General features: G+C 39.0%; 1 long non-coding RNA gene across 1 annotated transcript; it reads left to right on the forward strand.

Annotated features, from left to right (window-relative positions):
• Positions 1-2,189: 2,189 nt before the first annotated feature.
• Positions 2,190-6,659, forward strand: LOC146574972 (uncharacterized). Its single transcript, XR_014892584.1, has 3 exons — positions 2,190-2,244; positions 4,695-4,756; positions 6,330-6,659. It is a non-coding gene; the product is annotated as an uncharacterized LOC146574972 (long non-coding RNA).
• Positions 6,660-21,592: the final 14,933 nt, after the last annotated feature.

Raw genomic sequence — 21,592 nt, forward strand, 5'->3', positions numbered from 1 at the left:
CATAGGATATTAAGCATACATGCACATGTGTTTGTGTGTTGTCCTCACTTCAGAGCAGGAATGCCCATAAGCAGGAACTAGCCTTTATGGTTCAGCTAAAGGTAAAGCTCATTACTCTGGCCGACAGTCTCTAACCAGCTGTACTGCACAGTTTAAATTCTGTCCTCGGGCACTTTGACTTTCCACTAATAAAGATAGCAGAGCAGAAGAGAAAAATATGGGATAGAGAATAAATACGAGAACGTGAAGCGGTAAGCAAGGGGTACGCAAAAGATAAAATAAAATATCTAAACATAACTGGACACTTGAGTTTTGGCTAAAAAAACCCAATTGAAAATAGGGCCTTTGTTTAACAAAAAAAAAAGAGTTAGACACAACTCCCCATATTACAAAAATCAAAAGGATCTCTTGTAAGGTGCTTTTTGAGGTAAGAATCAGCTAAATGAAAAGATGCGTATCTTCCAAAGCAAGAGAAAATAGTAAACATGTGAAGCCAAAGCTGCTTTGAATGGATTTCTTTGACAACAAATGCTTCCAGTATGGAGTGAATCATTGTAAAACCACATTCATTTCCTGCCTGTGTTTATCCACAGAGGGATGAGATACAAAGCTGTCCAGACTTGTTTGCAACGTGCAGGATAGTGTACAGAGAGGGAGATGTGCTCATCTCTGACAGGGAAAGGCCATACTTAAGCAACTTGTAACACTTGCATGAATAGCAGTTTGACAGTCTCATGCTACCGAACAAAAAACAAAACAAAAAAACAAATAGAAACACTAGCAAGCTGCATTTTTTAAAGTTTAAACAAATTTATTCATTATAAAGATGAAAAAAAAAAAAACAGACAAAGTTTTACTTCAACCTTCATTGTCCTACTTTAATCATTAATTAATCAAAAAGCAGCTCTTTTCTTTTTTATCCTCTTTGCTCATTCCTTCCTTTCCAGCAATTTATTCAGCCCTTGTTTGGCATATGGCAGCCACAAACTTGCATGCCTCTGTGATGTTGGACGCCATTGTGTTGAAGGGAGGGAGCGAAAGGGAGTGAATGTTTACAGTACCTACCCGTGGCATCCGGCCACTACGCTGTTATTGCTTAAAGAGGGAAGGTGGTGATGAAAGGTGTCAGTGTCCATTGGCAGATTGGTAGAGCTCCTCTTTAAACAACAGAAAGAGAGAAACAGGAAGAGGAAGAAAGAGAAACAACAAAGCTATTTTCTGCTGTGGTTTTACTGAAACCTAAATGTCGTAAACTAAATGTTGTATTTGAATATTACTCCAAATGTGGAAATCATATCTGTCATAGTGTGGATTAGGGCTTGTGTGCTAAACTGGGCAAACACATTTGCTTGTTTTAAATGTTTGAACAGCATAAAGTGGACAAATGCCTTCGCACCAAATTGATTTATTAAAAAAGAAAAACCATGATCTGTTCTGCTTACTTAAATGTTTTGCATTTCTGTGTTTATATGCAGCTGCTTGTGTATGAAACAAATATAAAGTAAACAAGCATTATAAAGTGTGTGTTTGTGTGTAGACTCACATGCACCTGTCTATTCAGAATATATAACAAGAAAAAATAAATAAATTAGCGTGACTGCCACTTACAACGGTTCTGCTGATGCAAACACTGCTGGATAAACGGGCAAAGGAGCAAAACGAGAGCATGAAGAGCACAAGGGAGAGAGAGAGAGCATGGAGAGGTCCCAGATGCCAGTGATATGAGGGCGATAAAGCTCATATCTCAGCATGTTTATACTCAGAGAACTGCTGCGGTATACTATCTGATTGTTGGGTGAGAAACAGAGGTGGCTCTTATCAAGAGAGTCATTTTATACCTTTAAAACGAATGTAGTCTTTGTTATTACTTAAAAAGCAATTGCTGAAAGCAGTATATACTTACCACAGGCATCGCACTGCACCGTACTTTGCTTTCTGGTATTAAGCTGTGCGTTTTAAGCAACCTTCATATCCACAGTTGCATTAACAAGATACTTGAAGAAAGCAGGCGTGATAAATTTCACAACTTAAACAAGTGCTTATCAGACTGTTGGGAAATTGATTTTGAGATATCACACTGCAGGATGTATGAGTGCACCTGCGTTTATGGATGAGTGCAGTATGAGTCACTAAATATCTAGCAATACAAGTTTACCAGAATACACTGTATTATACCACAAAGACAAATCAACCACACTGGATGGATTACTATATCATTTTTCTAAGGGAATATACTTTGACAGGGTATGTACATTTTAGGTTGCCTGCCTTAAATTATATTCACACTAAAAGCAGGTGTAATTTAATACAGATATGAATGTAAATGTTCTCTATTATAAAACTAGGCCACACTGGTGAACTTTGTTGTTTGTATGTGTTTTCCCTCCATCTCTAGATACACGAGTGGACAAACGTACGAGCATGAATGCATGATTACACAAGTGTGTGTAAGCGCAATCCTGAACATGTTCATGTGGGGGTGTACATGTATGTGTTTGTGTGTGGGTTTAGTTCTTTGTCGAAACAGACAGGCAGAAGTCTCCAGCAAGGAGAAAAATGTGCAGCTTGAAAATATCTGTCTTGTTCTGACATGTCTCATCATTTTCTGCTCTGCGCAAACTGCCTCACTCCAGCTCACTCATCTACCAAAAAGCCTGACAGCAGCAACGTGCATGCTCCTAAATGATTAAATAAGACAACTTGAAGAATCCAAAATGCTTGAAATATCATATCATTTAACCTCCTAGTAGTTATCTCTAATGACAAAAGCTTTACCTAAGTGTAAGAGCACTTTAACAGATACATCAAAAAAGGATTTTTAAAAAGTCAGCAAAAATATGGTGAATAACTCATTTGTGAGCAAAAGGGTTCTTTTACTTGACAAGTACCAAGATGACCCACCAAACATCTAATGAATAAAATAATTAGCATGTATAGATTTTTTCACGTAAGAGTAAATGCTCAGATATAAATTGGTTAACTAGCTCTTCAAAAATTCAAATTTTTTCATTGTTGCTGTTAAAAACAACACAGTTAATCAGTACCACTGTCTCCTTACTTAACCTCCGAGGGGGGCATCTTCCTTACTGTCTTATCTACATCTGATACCAGTTTCGCCGAAGTGTTCTCTTGAAAGCAAGTTATGCCCATGCGCTTTATCTCCTTATTCTCATGTTTCAAATGTTTAAATCTGAGGTGTCATTTCAGTGATATCACCATAGTGAGCTACTTGAAATGATTTTTCCTTGTTTTTCATACTCAGATGAGTAGTTAGGCCAAGCTAAGGAGCTTTGAGAGATAAAAGTAAAAAGTGACTAGAAAAGATTCAGTCTAGTTGCCGGTTTAACAAAAACAAAAAACAAACAAGCAAAAAAAGTAGACTTACTTTCTGTGCACTGTGCCAAAAAGATTGCTCGTGATAAGAATATGTCTTCCAGATAGTAAACTAAGAATAGTAATAATGCTGAAAGTTGCCAAATACTGGATTCAAGGACACAAGGAGACAGCCTTGAATGAGAGATCTATGATATTTGAATCAGTTAAGAGTCAAATTTTTACAGGCAGTGTCACAGAACTTCATGAGTAAACAAATTATGAATCTACAAAGCTGAATTTCAGGAGGTCTAAGTCTACCTCTGCTTGACAGTCTTTTCTCACTAAAAAGACACTGGAGCATAGTCTACTCCTGTGGAGCCACATGTCCTTGCTGACTTGTAATCAAATCTCACTGGTGCTTTTATATGTCAAAATGTGGTTCCTGCTTTCTCGTGTTTGCTCAGGAATGACTTCAACAACTCTTCTATGTAATTAGTGTTCTGGGAAGATGCCATGATAAAGGTGTTTCACTCTGGCCAAGACTTGAGAAAGCATGCAGTCTGAGGTTAAAATTGCTTATGGGTGATTCTCTGCAGACATAAAAGGGATGAATTATACTTTTACATTATGATGTTTTCCAAGGTTTTACATATCAGGTCATTAAAAACATCATTTAGTCCTCACCAGATCCAAAAATGACTTAAATATTGCCTCAGATGAACAACAACAACAAAAAAAAACATGTAATATTACACCATCTAATTATTTATTTATCAAAAACTAAACCAAATGCAGAAACGATATGTGAAAGACTAAGTATACCAACTGAGTAACTCGTAGAACCAACTTTACAATTAGAAGCAATAACTTGAATAACTTGAAATAATAATTTCGTTAGAATTAAATCAGTCTCTCACATTGTTGTGGGTGAATCTTTGCCTGCTCTTCTTCACAATGTTTCATTGGTTCATTGTGGGCATCTGTTTATGCATAGTTCTCTTAAACTCCTGCCACAGCATTTCAGTCAGGTGGAGGTCTGGACTTTGGGCCATTGCAACATCTTGTTCCTTTTCCTTTTCAGCCCTTCTGTTGTAGTTGTTACTGTGCTTGAGATAACATTGCATAGCTCAGTTTTACTGTCGAACAGGTTACATTTCAAACAAGAATACTTTGGTATACAAAGGAGTTCCTGATTGACTCAATGACTGCAAGGGGCCCAGGTCCTGTGGTTGCGAAAAACAAGCCCCAAACATCACCCTTCCACCACTGTGCTTGACAGTTGGTTTGAGGTGTTTGTCATGATATGCTGTGTTTGCTTTTCTCCAACTGTGGTTCTCTGTATTATGGCCAAACATTTCCACTTCTCTTCTGTCCAAAAGGAGATTGTTCCAGAAGATTGCTGCAGGGACTTTACCTTAAAACATAAAGAGCTTAACCAGAAGTAAGAACTGAAAGGTTTTTTGTTTGTTTGTTTGTTTGTTTGTTTGTTTGTTTGTTTGTTTTGTTTGTTTCATTTTCTTTGAGAACTGGGGTGAATTTGCTGGGACAAATTTCCCCTGGAAACATTGACAACTGTCTTAAATGTATTCCACTTGCAAATTATCTTTCTTACTGTAGAATGATTGAGTTTTGATTGTCTGGAAATGGTCTTATAACCCTTCCCAAATTGTGCAGCATTAATTGCTTCTCTAAGATCATTGTGGATTTCGTTACACCTTGGTAGTTGCACTAACGCACAGCTAAATACTTCAGACTTTAAAACTGGCAATACTAAGGAAGCGGTCACACCTGCTCGTTGTACAGTCCATTAATGGTGCCACTGTGGTGGAAATGAAAGTAAAATGTCCCCTGAACTTAACTGCATCTCAAAACTAACTTATTTTACATTATAACACAGTGATTTACAGGAAACACATTAACTAACCACTGCATGCCATTGGCTATCTTATTTGACAGACATTTTTATCTGCCTTGTTTGTTCATTTGTTTCATCAGAGAAACAGAGAACAGAAAAATATTGTTGGTTATTTTTGCTCAGCCACATTATTATGGTTATTGCCATTGATTAATTAGATTTCTGGAAAACTGAATACTCCACAACTTATGGTTCACTTATCATAATAGTGTTGTTGAAACTGCTCTTAAATAAGATGTTTTTCTCTATACTTGTTTTTCAGATGTCATAGTGTAGCAAAGGGTGCTTACACCATCACCAAGAAAGACCAAGGAAAAGACTTCCTAGTGAAGTATTTGGCCGATTATTGCACTTAAATTGTTTAAAAGACACCAAGGCCTCAAACTAGTTTGAAAGGTCCAGTTGTCTGTATTGTTAGCATTCATCTGTCAGTCAAAACTAATATTAAGCCTTACTAAACTAAACTAAACTAAACTACTGCACATTAACAGCAACCAAAACCATTCTTTATTCCAGGCTGCAAACATGCCATTTCCTTCTAAAAGGATACGGTTAAAAACACATAAATTACTGTCTCCATATTGTTTTTGAAATCCTAAGTGTTCAACACATGATGATTTCTCAATCATGTAAACTGGTTGCAATCTAGACCGATCATTACAAAGTTATTATTTCTAATCTCCTGTAGTTTACCGCGCATAAAGCAATGCCACACTTTGCAGTTTTTGGTTGTAATTGCCAGATGGGAGGAAATAAGGAAAGTGATATTAGTCTTTCCAGTTTTCATCTTGACAGAAAGAGGAAAATCAAGTAGGAAATGCCTGTGGTTGTATATATTTGTATAATATACACATTTTTACCAAAAACCTAAACAGGATATTGGAGTGAAAAAGGTATTAATTGAAAAAAAAAAACACAAAACCAAAAGTAAAATTTAAAACCAAACAAAATATCCAGTTCACATGACCATGAAAGCACGTGTAAAGCACCTACTTACAAACAGCAATTGTGCTCATCTTCTTTTGTCAGTAATTATGGACCATGTTTATGCATGTCCATCCATCCATCCCATCCATTCGCTTCCGCTTATCCTTTTCAGGGTCGCGGGGGGCGCTGGAGCCTATCCCAGCTGTCATAGGGCGAGAGGCAGGGTACACCCTGGACAGGTCGCCAGTCTGTCACAGGGCCAGACAACCATTCGCACCTAGTGGCAATTTGGATTATCCAATTAACCTATCCCCACAAGCTGCATGTCTTTGGACGGTGGGAGGAAGCCGGAGTACCCGGAGTGAACCCACGCAAACACGGGGAGAACATGCAAACTCCACACAGAAAGACCCCAGCCTGATGGTGGAATTGAACTCAGGACCTTCTTGCTGTGCGGCAACAGTGCTAACCACCGTGCCACCGTGCTGCATGTGAACAGGAAAATGACAGGTAGAAAAAAAACAAACAAACATTTTCTTCCTGCACATTTCAAGAAGAAAATTCACTTTCAGCTCATGTGTCAGAGGAAGAAAACTGTGGTGTGGTCTACAGCTTTTGAGGAGCATAGATATGGAAAGTACTTTTTAAAAATTTATTTTTAAGCACAAAAGGACAAGAGCATGAAGGTAAAGGGCAAACTGCATCAGGACAAAAACAACCACATTATACTGCTAACAAAACTTATGCAAGCATCTGCACAGACACCATGCTAACACAAAGCTAGCCAAGAACCCAGAGTGATGTTGAAGGTGATTCCAAATAAACCCTTTGATGATGTTTACTTGTAAATTTGTTTAGTGGAGAGCCGGTAAATCACGAGGAAGGCAGTATAATAGCATCTTGCAAGTGATATTTGTGGCTACAGGCCCACATATTATGTTGTTGTCTATTAAAACTTGCGTACAAATTTAAAAATGCTGATATAAAAATAAAAATTGTCTAAGGGCAGAAAGTAGATAAATATGCTATGTTGTACTATAATAAAAATTAGTAAGATATTCAATGGTAATCATCATTCCAACTGAGTGTTGCCAAACTGTAATTAAATAACCAACTGGATCATATAAAAAAAAACATTCCTGGAATGGCAGTCGCCCACAGTGTCATCTCCACGTTCTTCCTTAAGCTTGTGACAGTGACATCACAGACCAGCTGTTGGCATTCATCACCTGGCCACTATGCACACACACACACACACACACAAACACATCTACAGGTAACAGTGTTGTAAAGCCTGTAAAAGGCAGACAAATGCTTGATCTACCCTGTCGCACTGAGCAAAAGTGAATAACAACAGAGTGCATGTGTTTAGAATTGCACATGTGCTCACATACGTACATGTGTCAGTGTCCACAAATGTGTGTGTGTGTCTTGGGATGTAGAGCAGCATGTACACATATAAACATCCTCCAGGCAATGGGAGTCATCCTGGGAATATTTATCTTTGCTGGTAATGCAAAGAGGCAGCCAACCTCTAATCTGGCCCTTAGCTATTTTCTCTGAAATCTCTGAAAGGGAGAGGGGGGGTTAGAGAGGAAGGAGGGAGACAGCAAAGTCAGTGGGGAAGTAAAGAAATCTCTGATATGGTGTAGGATGGAAAGACAATAAACTGGAGAGACAGCACTTGTCTGGTGCATGTGCATGTGTATTAAATGTGTGTTTTAGTTGACATCTTTGTGTCAGTATGAGTCTATGTGGATTGTAGGTGTCTTTGCATTTCTTTTAGGCATGTGTGTTCCGTCCGGTTAAGAGGAGTGACCAGAGGCTGGGTGATGAGACGCACTGGAGCCCTTGTGTTTTGTGTGTCTGTGAGCCACAATGAGATGGAGTAATGAATCGCTCTCTGTCTCTTGATATATATGTGTACATATATTGAGAGAGAGAGAGAGAGAGAGAGATAGAGAGAGAGATAGATAGATAGATAGATAGATAGATAGATAGATAGATAGATAGTGTGTGTGTGTGTGTGTGTGGGTGTGTGTATAGCAATGGCCATCCCCTACAGGCTGAGCTGGATCTCTCAGTGTGTGGCTGATTCGAAGTGAATGGCAGCGTGCCGTGTGGCTCCATCGTGGCCAAATGACTTCTGACACTCCTCGCCTTGTTCTTTGATGTATGAGGAAACAAGGCGACACACGCACACACACACACACACACACACACACACACACACACACACACACACACACACACACACACACACACACACACTGCAATAAGTGAAAGACCAACATTAAACTTCTAAACACAATCTCAGACATGCAGACACTGACAGATAAATACTAACAAACATTGGACAATTTGAAACAATGTCATTTTGGCTCCAGTTGCTTCTAATGGAAAATTCAGTGGAAAATTTGATGCTACAGAGACTACAAATGTAGAGCCATTATTCTGTTTGCCCTGATTTGCTTGTGTCTATTTACTGTACATGTGTTTTACTTTAACATCCCTGACCTGAAGGGCTTGAGGGAGAAAGATGCTAAGGGGATAGAATGCACGCAAGAGGAACACGACTTCCTGTATGCTTTACATGTCTACATAGAACATAGTGTGCATGTATGAGCATGTGGGCATCGTTTACACCTTGATGACTGACACTCTGACCACATGCACACTATTTTTCCAGGCAGTGTGTGTGTGTGTGTGTGTGTGTGTGTGTGTGTGTGTGTGTGTGTCCATTTGGTTTTATTTGGAGCTCTGTCATGTCACATACAGTCTGCTTGGTGCTGCACTTGTCTTTGCCTCAGGGCCGAAGTGTCCAAGACAAACACTTGATTTGACCGGGGCCATGTTTTTCTCGTAGACCACCACGGCTCATCTTTAGAGCTCAACTACTACAGAAATCATTTGTTTTTGTTGACTTTGAGTATTCCAGGGATTGGTGAATGTTGGTCTTCTTTTGCCTAAAAATGACTCGTGTGTCTGGGAAAATAAATATTAATAAAAGCAACAGAAAAACACCACGATGTGTGTTAAAAAAACGAGAAAAAGAAAAGCATGACATATGAAACATAAAGCATAACAATATGTTAGCCATGTGTCAAACAAGTGAAGAAAAGTAAACAGCTATACTGCAAAGCAACATATGCTCAAAATGTGCTTAAATAAGACAAAAACAGGTCAGGACAGTGTATCTACAGTTAAGTAACTCTGAAGTACAAGGAAGTTGTGATTCAAAATAAAAACAACCATGGATTAAAATAGTAGAAGGGACTATTTTGATGGGGCTTATTGCTTAAGGTAGTAGTGAGACGTGATCCAGAAAGTCGAGTTGGAGTAACAGACTGTGTTTGAAGGCCTATCAGCTGGAAAAATGTTGCACAACCATTAGTAAGACTCAAAGGCAGTAATCGTAATGACAGCTGTGCTGTCAAGATAACTGTCATAATAATGAAGGGAGAAATAGTAGAAATATCCTAAAAGTGTCCTTGCTTGGACAATGTAGCTCCATTCTCTATGAATGTAACTCGTGGATCGAATGTGGCCCGATAATAGGGAGGCGTAAACAGAAACTGACACTGGGAATACAGTTATTATGTTGAATCAATTTAAAACAATGTATGGTATATCAAAAAGGATCAAAAACAAATCAAAGGCTACATTTTTTAAAGTAATGGACATAAACACTTCACACATGACTAATTATAAAGTTTTACATGCAAATCTGTTCACAAGTGTTCAAGGTGTCTCCAGATGCCTGGTGTAAGTCTCTGCAATAATTAAGCTCATTCCATAATTTTCAAGCATGTCTGGAGTCACTGCAGCCACTGCAGTTGTTATGCTACCTACTGACAACCAGGTCAAACTCACGAATCCCCACTTTCTCACAGTACATGTTTTGATCATAAACGGCTGTGGAATCAAAGACGTCTGAAATTGGCAGATTATTTTTGATACACCCTGTATTATACCAACATTTTGGTAAGCAGGTAATATGAGCAATAATAATCTTGTGGCTACATGCCTTAAATGCAGTTTTAAATGCAGTTCTTGCTCCTTCTCAATTTAAAGAGAGCTATGTGAAAAGTGATTTCATACAATATACTAATACATGTGAGAAAAAGCCTAAATGTACATTTCCAGATCATATGCAAATAATTCTTAAGGCACACATAAACCCCTAATTATTTATTTGGTGAAAAAGTGTTCAACTGTCTAACATATTCAGAGCTTATTTTTTATTATTCTAATTAAATAATTACGGAAATCGACTGCGTCTTTAGCATTTTGGGACATTGTAGTTCTCCAAAACAGTGCTCAGTTTTGGATTGTATCTTCAGTGCTCTCTGTGCTGCAGCTGCCTCATTTTGTGTTTGTTTTACCAGCAGTATGAACGGGATTAGAAGTGTGTGTACAGAATCTCTCAGTCATCAAAATCCTTTAACTGTATTCACTGACCCTGCTCACACACACACAAGACTCCATACACTTCAGAATGTAGTGTTCATACAGAGTATTTATGCATGTGTGTGTGCATGTTTCGGTATTAAAGACACATTGTGATTGGACTGCATTTTCCTGGTATGTCTGCTCTATTTTTCATTCACTGTATATATATGGGTGCCTGAGTATGTGTACAATTTTGTGGTTTGACTCCATTATGTCTGTGAATATGAAGTAATTTATACAGTTTGAGCAATAAACACAAATACCAGCTTGATGTGGTTTTAGAGGAACTGACACCAGTACAGCACAGTTACTCACACAACAGCAGTAATCACACAAAGGAAAAAATCCTGCAATCTTTGTAAAAAATGGCCACTAGGAGAGCAGAACTGTGGTCAATACTCAAAAGTTAATGTTTCGCTATATACAAAGGTCTCCTAGTTCTGAAAAATGGTCTCAATTCTCAATAATTGGGAGCCAAGAATGAAAAAAAAAGATCATCAATAGTCACAAACAGCAGTCATGATAAACAAATTAGCAAAAACACACCACTGAGCTGGAAACAATGTCCTCACTGTTACAAAGAAGCTGCCTCATCTCAGAAATAAATGTTTGGTCCTGAATAAAGCAAAACACACTAACCAATTTAGATCATTTCTGCTTGATTTTAGTTCGATCATGATTGCCAGTTCTTATTTTACCTCATCTAACCAGGATATTATGCAAGAATCCAATATGTGATGTGTTACGTCTAAGGGCAAATTACAAACTTGTCTCTTTCAGTGACTATCACCCAGACGAGGACTCTACATGGCTGCCCTTCCCTGCAGCCTACTGTAACCCATCTCTACCGAACAGGGAAGGAACATTGAAGAGTTTAAGAACAACAATCAATAAAAACATAAATATAAACATAACATAAATAAATAAACAATGATCATCTATGCTGTGAAATTATAGAATGAAAGGAGGATCTCATAAAAGAGGCAGCTTTTATTCCCCCAGACTTAGTGAGAGATATGTGGAGCTTTAAGGGATAATATCCACTCTGACACTGCTGATGTCATTGTCAAACTTGCCTGCCTCTGCTCCTCCAACTCACACAAACATATACCCACCACACACACACACGCACACACACACACACACACACACACACACACACACACACACACACACATCCCTCCAGCCTTCTGTTCTTACCTCTCTCCCTCCTCTTCTACTCTGTGCCCCTGGCTTTACAGACGAGCTCTGGATTAATTAACCAATTAGAAGTGGAGCCCCTGGGAGGCGTTTGAGGGTCCAATCCCCTTGTTGTCATTAGACACACATACATGGCCTCAATTAGGCAGTGCTGTGATAGGTCTCATTGACTGGAAGATGCATCTCCAGGAGCAGTGTTTGTCTCCCCCCTTGAGTGACTGAGTAGGTGAGTAACCTTTTAATTTAATTATCATTATTATCCTGATGTCCACTGTTTCTGCCTCCGCTAACCCCTCCTCTTGCCCTACTCATTTCCCCCGAGGTGCAGCTCGATTCAATTATATCGGAATCCCCATATTGAAGATTTTGAGCATCACTGTCTTTTCTCTTCTACGTTGTCTTTCTTTCTGCAGAGATCAATGTCCTCTCCGTAGCTCTAAGCAACAGGCATGTCAACTTTGTGTCTGTAAATTTACAGAAAGTCTGTCTCACACTGAGCCCATGCATTGTTATTGGTCAGGAACACAGAGGGAGAATAATGACTAAATGAAAGGATAAAAGGAAGAATCTATATCCTACCATGTTCATATGTTTGTAAGGTTCTTTCCCACCTTCTTAACTTGACTGACAGGGGCTGGATACTTGAGGACTGAGTGTACACTACAGTATGCTGTGTGTCAGCACTGATTGGCCTTATTAGGACAACACCGCAGACGGCCACGGACAAGGCAGGGGAGTGTTGATGCTGCTAGAGACAAGACAAGACAAGTTCACCACTTCTCATCATTTACTCATTTGTCTTTTCACTTGGCCAGCAATCACAGCTGATCTCTACAGTATGTAACCATAACGGCTAAATGACAGCCTAACCTTTTGGTCACCAGGGGACACTAATGCAAGACTCTCAGTTTGTTTTGCTAGCATACTGAGCCCCACAAAATGTTTAGTATGTTGTAATGAGGCTCCAGTGGGCTGGTTAATGTTTTCATACATAATGTTGAGGCCTACAAAAATGAGTCATAATAAGCTAATCTTCTCAAAGTTGAAAGCCTGTCTTCACTTTGCATGTTGCTATGGCCCAGCCCCCATGCCACAACAAAAAAATGAAAGGACATGACAGTGAAAGATTAAACTGAGATATTACAAAATAAACAAAAAAGCAAACTGAAAAATGTCTGTTCATCAGTGGTGTTGGTGTGTGTGAGAGAGAGACAATGGGGAGACTGCCAGGTGTTGAGAACCTAAACTAAAAGAAAATCAGAACCGACAAAGAGTGTGCTATCACCTTTTATCCTGGTTCCCAGAGCAGGTGTGCCAGATCAGCTGTTTACCCCAGCTGAACTTTGCCATGAGTGGTTTGGAGACACCCATACAGCCAGAGTTGTCATTCCCATTGCTCCGCAGACCCCATTAAGCAGGGCTGCCATAGTGTTTTAAAGGCTGCCTACAAAAAAGAAGACATTTTTGAACTTTTATTGAGACACTATTTCACTAGAATATTAATATGCTAGAATATTAAAAACAGATGCAAATAATTTAAGCTATGTGTTGTTATACAGCAGTAAGCTATACAGCAGTAGGCACACCTGTTGTTGGTGAAAGGGAATTTGTGAAATATCCACACACACACAGGACACAACAAGAGAATACTTGTTTTACATGCTATGCATCCTGGGAGTAAAATGATACAAGGGTTTTATAGGAACCATAATTTACAGGGACACTATATTTTGGAAAACTACATTTAGAACAATTCCACCGTTAAGAAACAGGTAGCTAAACTAGAATATTCTTGACACAATAGAATAATGTGTGATGGCTTTGTTTGTGTGACCAAGTGATCCCGTGTCTCTTCCCCTACCATGTGTTTGTGATATCCAGAAAGCACTGTGTGCTGTGAATAAGCACAGGAGAAAGACAGGAAAGGAAAGTAGAGGTTTTACTGCATCCTGGTACATCCTGCCTTAATGAGGCCCCCCTCTCTGTCTGCCCATCTGTCCCCAGCGGGATTGGGTGCATAAGGCCCCATGTTAGTAAGCCGTACGCTTGCGTGTGCATGCATCTAACAAGTAACAACCTCAGTCAAAGTAAGAACAGCCTTGTTCTTACTTTGAAAGCTAATGTGCTTGATATGACAGAGAGAGGTTAAGTGTCCACTGTTTTTACAATTCATTGTCTTGTTTCTTTTTAATCGCATACTCTTGTCTGTTCTATGACACATGAGTGAAAAGCACATGTTTAGGATTCCCCCTCCATCTCATTTAACAAAGAAGGAAGGGGACTGAGTCATCCATTCTTACCCCCCCCCCCCCCCCCCCCCCACCACCACCACCACCACCCCACCTCTGATGACCCCTCTTCGTGGTACAGTCTCATTAGCCTGAGCTGCAGCAGCTTGTTAACCTCACTAATCGAAATAGGAATGAGCATAAAAGAGCCCAAGAATTTACTGCCAAGTCCACACATCAAAGGGGACAGCAGGGAGGGGGTATCATCTAGGAGACTGTGAGTGTGTAAAGGTGTATGTGTACATGCAGAAGAATGCTGATTTATGCTGATCAGTTTATTACTAGTAGACCTACTGCTTAAGACAATTTGCTTCTCGCCTTACACTATGCAGAAGAAGCTTCACCAGTGTCACAAAGAAACAAACTCAGCAAATACAACAAATTTCAGCTTCAGATTTTATTTTTTCAAAAACCTGATACTCAAAGTTAAAGTTTTCCTCTATCCACCTACAAAGTGTGCACTGCAGTAGCCTGGATCCTGTGTCAAATTCCCACAGTTCTTTAAATAATGCATGTGTAACAGAGACATGCTGCAGCGCGCCCTGCTCTCCCCATCTCTAGTGGAGCTGCCAGCACTGACGCCCATGAAACTAATATCGCCACTTCACCGCATCTGCGGGGCCAATCCTCTTTGCATATTCTGCAACAGCTGAGATCAAGGAACTATTTTGTTCCTTGTTCCTTATTTATTTGTTCTACTTCAAAAGGTTAAGAAAAAACAGAGAAAGATAACATGCACATCTTAAAGCTGCATCTTAAATCTCTTTTTCTCCAATCCAACATTTACATTATGATCAACCAACCATTAAGGAGCTTGAAATGCTATAATACAATATAATAATAGTTTTGCTCTTGGTTTATCCAGCAGAAAAGTTTCATTTTCTTCCACTGAAGGTGAATGTTGAATATCTTCAAACTATATACTGACTGTTATTGGGGGTTTATCATGAGGGATTTATATCCTCATAGTGTTTACATAATGAATCTGGTGATCGTCAGTAGGAAAATATTACTGACACTGCTCAAAAACTCCAAGGATCAGTTAGCACACCCCCTGTACTCCAGATCTATTCACTTGGTAGGGTGTGGCAGTCAACACTTGGCAAACTCAAAAATCCCAGAGGTGCAGAAAGCTATTTTGTCAAGGGGAACATGTAATCCATTTATTCAGTCATACATGTTTATCTTTTGAATCCGCTGTGTCACTTAAACTGTGCTTGTTTACTTTGTTTCATTTTCAGTGTCAGCACAAAGTTCTCTTTTTATATTATTCAAACAAAGTGAGATGCTGTGGTTTGGTTAGGCAGACCCAAAGAGGGATTTGGCTCATTCCAAGCCATGGTGCACCACAATGGCTGGTATGAAATCTGTTAATACCGGCCCACTCACTACTACCTGAACCCTCAGGTGTTTTTCAAGGCTGGTGCGAGTAGATACCTTGCCAAAACAACTCTTAAAAGAAGCTAGAAGTTTGTTTTTTTAGAAAGCTTCTGTATAAATAAGCTGACTTATTTTTACAGGACCTAATGGGAACAGCTGTATGCGCAAATCAACAGGATCTCACATCTCAAATGCATCTAACTCCTAACTCACTGTCAAAGGGGAATTTCATACACTGTTGCAATCTTTCATTTACATGACTGCTTGAATACTAGAATATTAGAATTACATTCGCACACTCAAGATGAAGTTTTATGAAGTTTTTATCATTACCTCACCTTAAAGGTATGACAAAATTTTGAGACCAAATCCAACTTTTTATATGCCCACCAGATATGTTTTCTAGCACAGGGCTGGGCCTCCTTTTGCCTGCATTAGAGTCCCTCTCTTAATTCTGTGTGAAGGTGCTGCAAACATTCCTGTGAGATTTTTGTCCATATTGGCATCAGAGCAACACTCTGATGGCTGCATATGCATATTCATAATGTAAATCAACTGTTCCACTTTATTTCAATGGTGCTTTGTCAGACTGAGTCTGTCGGTGTGATGTGCTTTCACAAATGCTCTTCTTCACATCTTGGTTGCAGTGAGTGGTTGAGTTACTGTTCCCTTCTGCTCAGCTTGAAGCAGTCTAGCAGTCTGCACTGTTTTCTAGCAATAACAAAGCATTTTCACCTAGAAACCTTCTGCTTGTAGATGTTTGTTTTTTGTTTTTTGTTTGTTCTTTTACTGTGCTTTCATGCGTAAATGCACTGAGCTGCCATGTGATTGACTGTCTGATATCTGCATTCCTGAAAATGCAACACCTAGATGCAGAGGAAATGAGAATGTAGCATATGAGCAGGATTCGAGCAGGATGCAAACTCTGTGAGTGCTCTGGCCTGTATTTGTTTGGTGAACTTTGTGCAATTTAAGCCAGTTACAAGAAAAAAAATGGTTAAAAGACAAAAAGAAAGAAAGAAACAGTGAGATATTTGTATGGTTTGGTTGGGATCAATGATGCACACCTGTAATTTGGACTGCTTACAATTTACCAGTTTAAATAAGCCTCATAATAGTAGAGTAGTACTCCTGCAATGACAAACTTGTACAGAAATGTGGATGTAAGTGTTCACTGGTAAAACACAAATAATACTTTTTAATAAGGAAGCTGAGGTTAACTCATTTATTAAATGATTTTTTTAATTTAACTGCTAGTGTGTCTATCAACAAATGCTTTTTTTGGGAGGCATTTTGCTGGTAAACATCCACTTCTTCACATGGGTCACTTCAAATAAATACAGAGCTGTTCTGAGGGATCATCTTCATCTTGTGGCTTAATCCTACAAACACTTGAGGTACTCTGAACATGTAGTGTACCAATAGTTTAGACTTTAGGTTCCACTATCCATTATTGCCACCTGTTTGTGTTACTTTATGCAGATACAAGGGCATTTATTAAGATATAAATGACTATATTTAAAAAAAATAAAAAAATAAAAAAATACAATGCTAAAAGTTTTAAATGGTGAGATAAATAATATAATTTATGTATTCTTTAATTAATTAGACTGCATATCATCCCTCCCTGCCTCTTTCTCCCATGTTTCCTGTTTTCTTAGAATTATTCCTGTCCATTAAAAGCATAACAACCCCATAAAAATAAATATTCAACAAGAAACACTAATTAATAAATATGATACCATCTGAAAATGTTTATGAAATTCTTTCACATGCTTAAAAAATGTTACATTGTGGTGTGTTGTCTTTGCCTGTGTGTTTCCCCCAAACCAATAAGGAGAGCACCCCAAAGGTCCTGCAGGAGAATAAGAATCACCTCATGAGTAAAATCATTTGTGAACAAAGTAACGTGATCCTGGCCAAGAGATCGAGCTAAAATGTCTTTTTTTCTTCCAGAAAGTTATTGCCTCCGTTTTCTAAATAATCAAGAGATTGTTAAAGCAAAATAAGTTCACATCATATTTTCTTATCTTACTCTGTTGTGTCAATGTGTGCGTCAATATCTTTTCTACTGTTTTCTGTCTGAAAACCAACAAAATCTGTTGTCCATGTGTGAATAGCAGCCAGTGACTGAGCCTTGTCAGGTAGGCTGTATTTGAATAATTTGATGAGACAAGGAAGCAATGACCATCAGACAGATCAGGGGAAGTGAGAAGAGACAGCTAAAGAAAACATGAAGCAGGGAAAATGTTTTCACACCCACATTTTAAAATGGGATAACTGCAGTTTGATTTAATTTTTTTTAAAGTCTCGTTTTTTTTTTACACTAATCAAGACTTTTAAAACTTTTAAGTGTTAAATTCACATTATACAAGACATACAGTCCTTGAACTGTAAGGCAGATCAAATACATCAAATATATATGAGTACAAGAGTAAGGTATTTGTTAATGCAAATTACGTGAACTGAATGAATTAAAGTAAATAATTAAGATGACTTATTAAACATATACGTATGTATGTATATATATATATATATATATATATATATATATATATATATGATAAAAAAATAGTAAAACTGTCATTGCACTTGTCACTTTGTGGCATGTCAAGAGAAGAGAATGTATTCAAGCCTATGGCAATGTGTGACCTTTTTGGGAAGCCCAGCGCAGTTTCCCTAATTAACCCGTCCGCGCACAGACATCCATATCCACTCACCATCCACACATGACGTCTTCTTCATTAGTCAGACATGGAGATCAACAGATTAATTTAATCTGCATAAATGCAAATGTCCTCCTTGAGCCTGATGGGCTTGCAGGGAGTTGTTAGAGCAAATTACAGTGTCCCCACAAAATGATGCATGGACACACCACAGGTTAATGCTAATGATATTAAATCTATTTATTACCTAATAAAACTCCTTAAAAAACATTATGAATACATTTTTATAGTGATAAAATTCAATAATAAAAACAAACAAAAACATGTTTGCATCACAAACAAAGTCAACCCTGGTAAATTTGCAGGGAAATCATTGTCCATAGTTTAGTTATTCAATTACCCCCCCTCGTTTAAGCTAGGTCAGTGATTAATTAGTTTAAGCCAATGACCAGTGGAGGTCTTCATTAACAGTCTCGTTATTAGCACAAATTAACCCAGTTTGGGAGGCTCTTATGAGGCGCTTTAGCAGTCGAAGATCAAAGCAATGACAAGTCTGTGATGAACTCCAGGCATGACAAACGGACAGGGTTGCATCTTCCTGCAGTTCTGCACAATGTCAACCGTGAAAACCTCCTGCTATTAGCCATGGAAAAATAACTAAACACATGTTTACTCTCATAGACTGAATCAATAAGGCGAGGATTTTTAGTGAAAGAAAGTGTAATCAGAATGAATCTCTTCGGTGAATCTGTCAAACTGAGTTACATTTACAAAGTCCAAATATGATAAAGAACTTAGATGCAAAAATTAAAAATAAAATAAAATAAAAAATTAAAGCACTTTTATTAAATTAGAAATTATATAATTAAATTACAACTGAATATTATGTAAAAGGCAGTGATAAATACTTGCTTGGCATTTTAGACACACGTGAAATGTATTCAGTGAATGGTGAAAATGTCACTGGCTTTATTAACTCATATTCAGATCTTCTATTCTTGGAAAAAGGACAGTTATGTGATAAATGCACAACATAGAGAACGCTTTTTTTAAAATAACATTTACTGTATTTATAATTGATTGGGTAAGTCGGTACCAAAAAAAAGTAATGGTATATTCTCAAATCATAATACATTTAAAGAAGTTAAGATTGAATTTAATCTTGTCAGTAGGATCACATGCATGCATAGACACTCTGACACAGTGTAGTTAAAGAGCTTTGGTGGCATTTAAAGAGGCTTTAGGAAGCCCCTGAGTGACAGTGACACCTAAGAGGCCTGCAGCAGCAGCAGCAGCCAACACTGCAGCTTCACTTCTTCATGTCCTGGTAAGTACAGTGAGGCCATTCCAGACTGTATTTAACACGTCCCCCCACTGCTTTATAAAGACATGTTTAAATAAACACAGCTCTCTTCTATATCCCCTGCGAGCCTCCCTTTGAGCTTGACATAGCGTTAAAAGGTAGAACTGGCCTTTGACCATTTGTGTGCCACAGCAGGGAGAAAAAACAGTGGGGCATGAGAGCGGGAGAGGAGTGGTGTGTCTGCTGAATTGGCTTTGACTCTGCCTTTCTTAAATGTATTTTCACAGAAGGAACTGTGGTTGAATAGGAGCCGCCCTCCTGGAGTAGAGAGGTATCAGGCCGATGTTCATTAGCCTCCTTGAACAGGGCTCCAGGATAAAAGAAGGACCGGGCCAACCCCTGTTTCACATAGAAAAGGGGGACTTCATGAGTATGTATCCCTGCTGAGATCCCATGTGAAATGGAAATGCACTAATTGCCATGATCTGATGAATGGTCAGCTCCTCCCTGGCCACATATCCTAGCCTTGTCCTGCTGTGATCACGTCACTCGAGGAGCCGGGGCTCTTGGGAGAGAAAAAGGTTAGCTCTCAACTGCTGAGCTAGCATCACATTAACTGAGGTGAAAGGGAATACCTTCGGTAGACACACTCACGTATTTGATTTCTTAATGCTGATCGCTCCCATAATTCAGCCTTAATAGCACTATTCTCTAACACTGAATAATTTGTGCCGGAGCTGATGGCTGTTTCTTTTTTCCTTTTACATCACATGCTAAGTGTGAGAACCCTGTGAGCTCACATGATAACAACACAAACTGACATAACAAGGAATACCTGGCACTTACACTAATGGCAACAGCAAGTCAATGCTGTTTTTTTGTACAATTAATTTGCTTCACAGAACCCATTGTACAGCTTTATGAAAAGCCAACACCAGTCCATGTACATTTAGAAACACAAACAACCCTAAATGAAGTTGTTTGGTCATCATTTATCATCGGAGCAGACTTTCAGGAGTGTGAACAAGCTCTCTGCACCCGACAAAACCTTTTTGTAAATCATATTAAATGAGACAGACGTGCCTTTGAGTTTCTTCTCTCTTTTCCTGAGGGAGAGCTGATTTAACAACTGTATGGAGGAGCTACAGGCTTTGTTTGCATTGTCCCTGCCCTGAGACAGAGCAACTCTCCCAGACTACACTAAACTGGCTTGGCAGCCGGCGTGTGTGTAGTGCCAGGCTTGAGGGAGGGTGTGTGTGCAGATTCATGCACATGTGTACACTTATCTAAGTTTTTCTGTGCAGAAATGGTGCACTTCACATGCTTGGCATTATGGGACTGCATGTGCTTTCATCTGTGTGTGCTCATGCAAGTGCCCAGTGCATAGACCGGCTTTAAGGGAACACAAAACGGGCAAATGAATCCTCGTACCCTCTTTTGGCACTCATCAGTTCGTGACTTGTGAAAAGCGCCAAAGTGAGGATTGTAAGTGAGCAGGACACTCGTCACAGGTCTGCCCATGAGACCCAGTGACACCTGTCATCACAGCTTACTCTGAAGACCTGCTACACACCACCTCCAGCCTCGCCTCTCCTCTGCCACCGACAAATAGGGGGAATAGAGAGAAGTGGGAAGGAGGGGGTGGATTTATAGATCCCCTCTTTCTCTGTTCTCCGTACTGGTAGCGAGGTTAGAGGGCACCGAGCTGCCGGAGAGGAGGGCAGGAGGGAGAGGGATGAGGAAAGTCTGCCTGGTTAGCATTTGTCCTTTAGATGAGCATGCTTCTCTGGCCCTGTGGTAATAGCTCTCCTTCCCGCCTGACTGCATACTCAGGACAAAGGCTGTGCGTGTGTGTGTGTGTAAATGTGCATGTGTGTGTGTAAGAGAGAAAGACAGAGATTCAGTGTTGCATGTGTTAACTACTTAACAATTTAATTTTCACTTTGGTAATGATTTTATTTCCATTTTAACATCCCTTTTAAAAGTATTCATGTAAATAAATAAGACTGCTCATGGAATGTTTATTTAGATTAGTTATAATCTGAATGTGGAATGGTTTATTTCCTCTCCTCCGGCTTTATTGCTTGGTAGTTCATTATAGCATACTAAACAACACAAAAAGTACGAAGAGTAGCCGAGGAAGAAA

This window comes from Mchenga conophoros, linkage group LG5 (assembly GCF_057382185.1).
Source record: "Mchenga conophoros isolate Kocher_MC1m ecotype Shallow Benthic linkage group LG5, M_conophoros_male_GT1.1, whole genome shotgun sequence".
Classification (NCBI taxonomy): domain Eukaryota; kingdom Metazoa; phylum Chordata; class Actinopteri; order Cichliformes; family Cichlidae; genus Mchenga; species Mchenga conophoros.